Source organism: Rutidosis leptorrhynchoides, chromosome 7 (assembly GCF_046630445.1).
Source record: "Rutidosis leptorrhynchoides isolate AG116_Rl617_1_P2 chromosome 7, CSIRO_AGI_Rlap_v1, whole genome shotgun sequence".
NCBI classification, from domain to species: Eukaryota; Viridiplantae; Streptophyta; class Magnoliopsida; order Asterales; family Asteraceae; genus Rutidosis; species Rutidosis leptorrhynchoides.
This window is the reverse complement of record NC_092339.1, coordinates 308,411,770-308,420,062: the sequence shown is the minus strand read 5'-3', so window position 1 is coordinate 308,420,062 and position 8,293 is coordinate 308,411,770. Positions and strand designations below refer to the sequence as shown.

The following is an 8,293-nucleotide window of genomic DNA, read 5'->3' as shown; positions in this document are numbered from 1 at the left end:
CCTATTCCATTTATCACATAACAAGTAACACAATTGGGGTGGATATACAAATCAACCCAAATTGACTACTAGTGCAATTTTGACCCAAAAGCACTTCCAAGCACAAAACGCGCCCAAACTAACCAATAATCACTAACACAAGTGAGAATGGTCCTAATATGCCAAACAAACCCAATCATAGGTGTTAAACACCTATCTTGCCCAAAATGACACTTAAACCCTACTTTTGACCCAAAGGAGTCAACATCGCGCCATTAGCAAGTTTTGACACCAAAACATATTTAACTCGGTTTTATACTTCAACTTAATCCATTTTAAGTTTATAAACCTTACTAAATCAACAATTGGGTCATAACCGTCACCAAACCCTAATTTTGACCCATAGTCAAAATTAGTCAACCAAATAACCCTAAATGGGTTCCAATACTTCCATAATCACTAAACCTAGTGATTAAACCCAAATTCAAGTTCTAAACATAACCAATTTGTTCACCAACCCAAAATCCACCAACACTAACAATAAACCCGATTACTAGCATCACTAAACTCACTTCATGAGTTTAAATGGGTTTCTTAACAATTTAAGTTCAAACCCTAACTTTGAATATCAAATCAAACAATGAAATTCGGACTTAGAACTTACCACAACAACCAAAACGTAGCTAGGAACGAGGTGAACAACTTTAAAACCCAAGACTTTGAGCAATTCAAGCTCCTTCTTCTCCAATTCAAGCTCTCTCACTCTAGAACTCTTCCTCTCTCTCTAAATGTGGATGAGAGTGTTTGTGTGGGTGAGAAATGAGCTCCAATGGAGTTCTAGATCAGCTTTAATGACCCCAAACCGACCCTAAGTGAAAAGACCAAAGTACCCTTCATTTAAGCCTTTAAAAAAGGTTGAAAATTGCATCAGACGGGTTCGGCGCACCGCGCCGAAAGGTGGAGCGCCGCTCCAACCAACAGGTCAGTTTTCAGAAACTTGTTTTGGCCATAACTTTTTGACCGTAGCTCCGTTTTCGATGAATCAAATATCGTTGGAAACGTAATAAGATTTCCTTTCCAATGGTAAGGCTTTGAAACATCAACACAAACTTTATTTGTGGTTGAAAAGATACGTACACACCTTGTCACTTTAGACAACGTCCAGTTTCCTTCGGCGTTCGAGCAAGCAACACGTACACTTCATACACGCATCGTACACCATAAATACATTATGTATAATAAATATTTGGGTCTTACATGAAAGTGATCCGTATGGTGGAAATAGCAAACATCTCTGCCTATCCAGAAAGATCGGTAGGTCGGTAAATTTTGAAGGTAACGCTCTCCTCATGTTATCGTAAGATCAAGGTTTGATTGTACACATCAATGATAGTCTTAGCCATATTCATGAAAGGTCTTCCTAACACTATTGGTGTGTGTAGGTCTTCCTTAATGTCCATCACTACAAAATCTGTAGGATACAAGAATTTGTCGACTTTCACCAAGACGTTCTCAACTATGCCCTTGGGATATCGAATTGTGTGATTGGCAAGTTGGATTGTCATTTTAGTTGGTGACAGGTCTCCTAACTCTAATCTCTTGTAGAGAGAGTAGGGGATTAGGTTGATACTTGCTCCTAAATCTGCTAGCGCATGAATGGTTTCAGATTGGTAGATTGAACACGGGAAAATGAATCGGGTCGTATCTCCTAGATTTTGTGGTAGGCAGTTTCTGAGTAATGGCGAGAATTCTTCACTAAGTGGAATTTTGTTTGAATCTGGTATCCTTTCCTTTGTAGAGAGAAGCCTTCAGATGTATCTCTTCTGATTGGAGACCTTGGACATGGTGTCCAGGAATCTTTCATCAAGTTTGAAAGAATCAAGGTTGGATGGTTCCTCCTGTAACCTTCCAGGGTAAGGTACACGAACTATAGTTGCAGTGGGTAGCTTCTGAGTATATGTCGATTTGTTCTTGAGCCTAGCTGACCTTCTCTGTGGTTCTTCCTTTGGGATTACAGAATCCATTTGCTTAGCTTCTTCTATATAGGGATTTTGGATAGTATTACTAGGTAATCTCCCTTGTGGTCGGGTTTCAAGGCGTTGTGATAACTATCCGAGCTGTGTTTCTAGACTTTTGAGGAGAGCCAATTGATTTCTCATTAGTATCTCCGTCTGGTCTTATCTAGATGTAGTTCTCTGATTTAGCTGTTGTTGTTCTTGGATAAACTGAGTCAACTGATCATCAGTCCCGAGAGTAGGGTTGGTTACTTTCGTAATTTGGGTGGTTGGGGAATTTTCCTCAGTTGGTGGACCAGTGAGTGGAAGTGGTTGATTGTAGGTCAATTGAGATTGTTGGGGTGGATAAGGTGGGTAACGATATTGAAAAGGCCGGTTGTTTCTTTAGAATTGGTTAACCCTAGGTTGTTGATTGAATCCGTGATTTGATTGACGAGTTGGGTATTGAACGTAACAGATTGAACCGTCAGGGTTCTCATACTCAACTTGGTATTCTTCAATGGGTTGTGGGTTGGTACAAGTAACACAGGCCTGGACCTGGTTAACTTGCTGCGGCTGCGTCTTCAATTCTCCGAGTTGTTTGGCAAGAGATTCCATCTTGTCCATGAGAGATTTGATGGCCTCCGTTTGATTATTAAGTGCGGAGAGTGGTGCAGATGATGAAGTTGTTTCACCACTGTTCCAGTCATGATGATGCATTGTCATGTTCTCGAGCAACTCCCATGCTTCGTCTGCGGTTTGGTTCATCAGATTTCCTTGAGTTGCAGCATCGATCGTCGTCCTATGATTTACCGTAAGACCATTGTAGAAGGTACAGATTTGGGCTGACCGTTCTAACTGGTGATTAGGGCATTTCTTCAGTAGGGTTTTGAATCGCTCCCATGCAGTGTAAAGAGATTCATCATAACTTTGTTTGAAGTTAATGATGTCATTCTTAAGTTTGGTTTGTTTGGAAGGGGGGAATATTGGTTAGAAATTTAGTAGCCATTTCCGTCTATGACGTGATGGAATCTTTTTGTAATCCTTCGAACCACGTTTGTGCATGATGAGTAAGAGAATAGGGGACAAGTATAGCTGGACTATATCTTGTCATATCCCTGGCTGTTTGTAGGAGTTCGAAAGAGATATGAATTTATCAAGGTGAGAGTTAGGTTCATCATTCGGTAATCCATGAAATTGACAGCCATTTTGGATGAGCTGTATAATGTGATGTTTTAATTCAAACGAGTGTCCTTGAATCTCTGGAAATCTGATCGGTCCTCCTCGACCTTCAATCGAGGGTTTGGTGTTTTCTGCGAAAGTGTGACGCCCCGTACAAAATTAACATGTACGGATCATCAACAACAGGATCATTACAGGGTCAAATACTATATGCTGTTGTAAAAGAAGTTTGCATTCATAAAAAGGGGTAACGAGTTTACCGACGTCAAATGTTTTACAAACGATAGTGTGCTTCTACAAATAGAAAGCAATAACATGAGTACATGACTCAAAGGTCATTACAATTTCATTGTTCAAAAGTAACATAGATTGTGAATGCAAAGTAAATGTTTCATGCAGAGACATCTCTAAACAAAAGCAGCGGGATTCTACACAGCAAGTCTAACAGCGAGACTAATACAGCGGAAGCATCAAACGTCTAAGCACTGAGAAATAACATGCTTAAAAGTTAACACGAATGTTGATGAGCTATAGTTTAATTATAACAGTAATGTAATATAGGCCACGAGATTTCGTATTTCAAAACAGTATTAAAAGTATATGCTTAACCGTGGGCACTTGGTAACTAACTTAACATATATATCACCCCCTAAAAGTACACTTGGCGAGTGCGTAAGTTTACGAAGTATTAAACACCCATTAAATGCTAGCGCGACTAGCCCGAGTGGGGATGTCAAACCATATGGATCTATATCTAAGATTTGCGTTCACCGGTTCAAAAGCCAATGACTAAACGTTATCGAGCTAAAGGGAAAGTTTATGCCATTATATAACCCACACATATATAAAGTTTAAGTACTCGTTCCTAGTAAGTAAAACATAAAAAGCGCATGCATTTTCAGTCCCAAAAACAGTTGTAGTAAAAAGGGAGCTATAACTCACAGTGAATGCGCGGTAAAAGTCGATACGAGGTAAGTAAGCAAGTAAGTTGGTCCGAAAGGTCTTCAACCTAAGTTAAAAGTTATTAAGTCAGTAAATCGTCCCAACGGGTTTAAAAATACATAATTTAAGTCTTAAGTGTCATCATCATCAACATCATATGTAAAAAGTAGAGTAAGTTTTCAATCAAGAATAGAGACCGAAACAAAGGCTGATTTCGTTCAGCTGCTACGACCTCTATACAAATTGAAATGATGTGAGGCATGTGGCCATAGCTCCGTATGTGAGTCCTCTAACCACTGACCAATTTTCAGAACCTAAATCGTCTTCGTTTGATCGTGGCGACGGTTTAAGTGCGAGTAGGTCAGAAATTTCATCACAACATTACAAGGGCGTAGTGACTTTCGGAAGGCTATAAATCCTAAACCGCTCATCGGATTTAGGCGAGGCCTGAACGAAAAGTCATCTACTCGAACCGAAATATCTGGAAATCAACTTTTACAGAAGCCCAGGAGATTGATCAGACCCTAAAAATAGAAAGCAAGTGCTCCGGTTTGTTTCTCAGTGTTTGATGCTCATCACGGTTCTCATCCTTGATGCGTATAAGCCTCAAATGTACAACTCTTGATGTTTTAGCATCAATTTAACCAAGGTTTAACCATCAACACACAAGGTTAAGACTAGGAAACAAAATACAACTCATGTAAGAGTTTGAGCAAGATGATGAACCAAAGTTACATCAATTTCCTAGTTTCAACACAATCACAAGTTCTATTAAGCTATAAACTTTGAATCAAACTAAATAAGCAAGATCTTAAGCTATAGAACTTAGATCTTAGCTAAATATTAAAGACCTTAGACTACAAAGTCTAGATCTCATGTTCTTGGTGAAACCCTAAGTCATAACACTTAGACTTTCAACCTTTACAAAACCATAACTTATGAAACTTAGATCTTGTAAAGTAAGATGAACATAATCAAATGAACTTTTGTTTAAAAAAAGTATAAGATCATAAGTTACACAACTTAGATCAAACAAAAAAAAATGAAACCCTAAGCTAGAGAGCTTGGATTCCTAACAACACTTATGAGATCTCAAGCTAGTAAGCTTGTATCTTTTGTTTCATGCAAACACAAGTCACAAATCTAAGCTACAACAAACTAAAGAAGATCATGAGCTACAACTTTGATCTTAACAACCTTTTGTAGAAACATCAAGCTAGTAAGCTTGTGTTTCAAACTTTCTTGAAAATCCATAAAGTAAAGTGTTGGATCTACAAGTTACATGAAGATCATAAATATAGATTTTGATCTTTAAACATAAATAAAGAGATCATAAGTTATAGAACTTAGATCTAACATAAGTAAAGAAGATTAAAAGCTAAAAAGCTTTAATCCTCCATGTTCTTGCATTTTTCAAAACAAAGTTTGAATCTACAAGAGTTATGAAGATTCAAGTTACAAAACATGAATCTTTGATGATAATGATGATGAATCACGAAAATGATGAAGAAAGAGAAGAGAAATGAGATCAAGAACACTTACAATTCTTCAAATATTTGAGAGAAAACTAGAGTGAGAAAGTAGAGAGAAGTGTGTGTTTGTGAAATGGAAAGAAATGAGAATGAAATGAGCCTTTAAAAAAAAATATAGTGATGGTGAGAGTGGTGATGGTGGCCGACTGTTGGAGGGTGTGGGGGGGGGACCATTTTGGCCTCATGTGGTGGTGGCATGGTGTGGTCCATGGTCGTGGTACAAAGTTATGTTGGAATGTTGGGTGGCATGCAACAAAGGATAAGTATTAGTACATAAGCATGCATAATACTTGTCTCATTATTTCATGTACTTAATTATTAATTACATGGGCTAATTAACTCATTAAGTGGTCCACTAAGTTGAGTAGGTTGGGCCATGGAAGTCCATTAAGGTGTTAAGTCCATTAAGGTAACTAGTAAGCACTAAGCATGATTAAGGAACTATAAAGTCAAGTAATTATCATTAATAAATAACAATTACGGTTACGTAGTCATAATATCCCAATTATGGCAAAAGTTTAACGCGTACCAAGTACGTAGCTCATTTTAAACGATAAGTGACACTAACGGTCGTAAATGAAATCAAGAATCACGTTAAGTAACTAAGTACCTAAAAACACGTTGTAAGGTATTAACGCAAGTAATTAACATAATTAATGATCCCAGAATATAATCTATCTCAGTACGCACAAATATGCAGTTTCGTGAAAGAAATAAATATAATTAAAAGTCTAAAAAGTCGGGTCGTTACATTACCCACCTGTTAAAGAAAATTTTGTCCCGAAATTTAAGCTGAGGTAGATGGTGGAGTCGGGAAAAGGTGAGGATACTTCTGCATCATCTGATCCTCTCGTTTCCAAGTAAACTCAGGTCCTCTTTTAGTATTCCAACGGACTCGGACAATCAGAATCTTGTTACGTTTCAAGGTCTTGACCTCACAGTCCATAATTATAATGGGTTTTTCCACGAAGTGGAGTTTGTCATCAATCGTAAGTTCTTCTAGTGGTATGACAAGTTCTGGTTCAGCAAGGCACTTCTTCAGATTCGATACATGAAAGGTAGGATGAACGGAGCTCAATTGTATCGGAAGATCCAAACGGTAAGCAACGGGTCCAATACGCTCCAGGATTTCAAAAGGACCAATGTATCGCGGATTTAACTTTCTACGTTTTTCGAAACGGATTACACCTTTCCAAGGTGCGACTTTCAACATAACGTGGTCACCCACGTTGAATTCGAAATCTTTTCGTTTAAGGTCGGCATAACTCTTTTGGTGATCACGGGCCGTCTTTAGCCTCGCTTGAATTTGAACAATCTTCTCGGTTGTTTCATGAACGAGTTCAGGTCCGGTGATTTGATTTTCACCCACTTCAGCCCAACAAATAGGAGAACAGCACTTGCGGCCATACAACACTTCGAAAAGTGCGGCATTAATACTCGAATGATAGTTGTTGTTGTAAGAGAATTCGGCTAGCGGTAAATGCTTCTCCCAAGCTTTTCCGAAATCAATAACACATGCACGCAACATGTAATGACCCGCACTTTTTCGATCGTTCTATACTTATAAGAATAATATTTACATAAATTAAACCTTACCAACATGATAAGCAATCCAAATTGATGAGATTTATGTTTTTGAAAAGAGTTTACACAACGTTTGACCGTCTAGTTTGACCGATGATATCACGAACTATACAATATATGATACTTATACGTTTGTGTATATATATGTATACATACATATTTAACATGATCTAAGAATGTTATAATATCTTATTTTGTATTAATAACAATAAGTTATAAGTATATTTTGAAACTACTAACTTAAGTTTTCAAAACGATAACTTTAAGTAACGTTTTTTGATATAAATACTTATAACCTATAATGTTTATACATATATCGTATATGTAATGTATTCAATCACTTTTAAGGACTTAAATACATAAAACAATATAAGTATATTCACAAAAGATAACTATATTTGAATCCTCGTTCCGTTTTCACAGGATTTCTATACGTATATCTAGAGTATATGTACTCGTATCATACCTAGCTTCTATATGTATTTACTATTGGTATATACACATCAAATCACCACCTAACCAGCCCTTGTTCAATGCCTTATGTATAAGGTAATTGGTATTTGGAAGTTTGTTGACTAATTACATAAAATAACAAACTAAAAATCTTGTCATGTTTATCTCAAATCACGTTTTTAAAGGGAGCTAGGGATCATCATTTTGATTCAATTTTTATCATCATTTCTTAGCTAAAAACACACACACTCTCAAGAGCCTTAAACTCCATAACCATTCAGCAAGAAACCATGAAGATCTAGCCATAGAAACAAGTCTTAAACACCATAAGAAAACCTTTACAAAAATACTTCAAGAATCCTTTCCAAGAACACAAACTTACTTCCAATCTTTCATCCAATTCCATCACTCTTTTGGTTCTAGGTTTTTACTTCTCTTTTACAGCAATCTTGTCCAAGTAACTTGAGGTAGTAACTTTGTTCATAACATTATTCGATTCATATATATATAGTTATCTTATTTTGTGGTATAAAATTTTAACAACAAGAACATAGTTTGAATGTTTTCAAACTTGTTTGCAAACTAAATAGATCCTTCTAACTTAACTTTTAAAATACTTCAAGACCT

The 8,293-nt window shown here is 36.9% G+C and overlaps 1 non-coding gene across 1 annotated transcript; it reads left to right on the top strand.

Moving 5' to 3' along the window:
- Positions 1–2,829: 2,829 nt before the first annotated feature.
- Positions 2,830–2,935, top strand: LOC139860977 (small nucleolar RNA R71). Its single transcript, XR_011763600.1, has one exon. It is a non-coding gene; the product is annotated as a small nucleolar RNA R71 (small nucleolar RNA).
- Positions 2,936–8,293: the final 5,358 nt, after the last annotated feature.